This window comes from Ceratotherium simum, chromosome 16, assembly GCF_057802395.1.
Source record: "Ceratotherium simum simum isolate JZ-2026a chromosome 16, ASM5780239v1, whole genome shotgun sequence".
In the NCBI taxonomy this organism is placed as follows: Eukaryota; Metazoa; Chordata; class Mammalia; order Perissodactyla; family Rhinocerotidae; genus Ceratotherium; species Ceratotherium simum.
The window spans coordinates 40,569,851-40,570,916 of record NC_141915.1 but is presented as its reverse complement, the minus strand read 5'-3'; the positions used below and the strand labels follow the sequence as shown (position 1 = coordinate 40,570,916).

Sequence of the window (1,066 nt, the reverse complement as noted above, 5' to 3'; positions counted from 1 at the left end):
AAGAATGAACATATTTGGTGAGTATTAGCTGAGCAATAAGGAAAAATCAATTTGGAGATATATTTAAAATAACTCAGTATATGAACAATCAGAGAGTCCTGGAAAAGCTTGTTTAAAGAGTAACAAGATAAAAATGCTGTCTGCAACAAACACAGGAAATGGCCAAGGCCTATAAAAGGCCTGAGTGGAACAAGCAGCCCCAACTCAGAAACTCCTCCAAGCAACCCAACTCTCAACCCAACTCCTGACACCATGGCCTGCTGCTCCACCAGCTTCTGTGGATTTCCCTCCTTCACCATGAGCAGGACCTGCGACTCCAGCTGCTGCCAGCCAAGCTGCTGCCAGCCAAGCTCCTGCCAGACCAGCTGTGGCATCAGTGGTGGCGTTGGTGGTGGCATTGGTGGTGGCCAGGAGGGTGGCTCCGGAGCTGTGAGCTACCGCACCAGGTGGTGCCGCCCTGACTGCCGAGTGGAGGGCACCTCCCTGCCCCCCTGCTGTGTGGTGAGCTGCACCCCCCCATCCTGCTGTGAGCTGCACCAGGCCCAGGCCTCCTGTTGCCGCCCATCCTACTGTGGACAGTCCTGCTGCCGCCCAGCCTGCTGCTGCCAGCCCACCTGCTGCCAGCCCACCTGCTGTGAGCCCACCTGTTGAAAACCTCCTTCTGATGGGAATCCTGAGAAAATGGCATTTCAAAACTAGTCCATGTGGAGTCCAATAAACTTCTGAGCTCCCATACCCATAACCCAGAGTGCAACCTCTTGTTACATGGCTACATAATTTCCTTAAGATGTAAATTAATTTATAATAGAAGACCAAAAATATTTCATAGACCTGAATATCAACAGAAGTCCTACAATCTGAAAAGGATGTATAATACTTTACTATAAGTACCATCTGAAATATTTCAACAGCTCATTGGGTTCTGGATTTAATAAAATTTTTCATTTTTCAGTGATAAGTCATTGTGGGAGCTTTCTTTTCTTTGAAATTTGTTGACACTGGTGTACTAGGATTTTTCAAAATCTCAATAAATGTGACATGGCACTATGGTTTTTCTTTATTATTG

The 1,066-nt window shown here is 46.9% G+C and overlaps 1 pseudogene; it reads left to right on the top strand.

Annotated features, from left to right (window-relative positions):
- The first annotated feature begins 252 nt into the window (after positions 1 to 252).
- On the top strand, positions 253 to 651 carry LOC147915019 (keratin, high-sulfur matrix protein, B2C pseudogene; annotated as a pseudogene).
- The last annotated feature ends 415 nt before the right edge of the window (positions 652 to 1,066 follow it).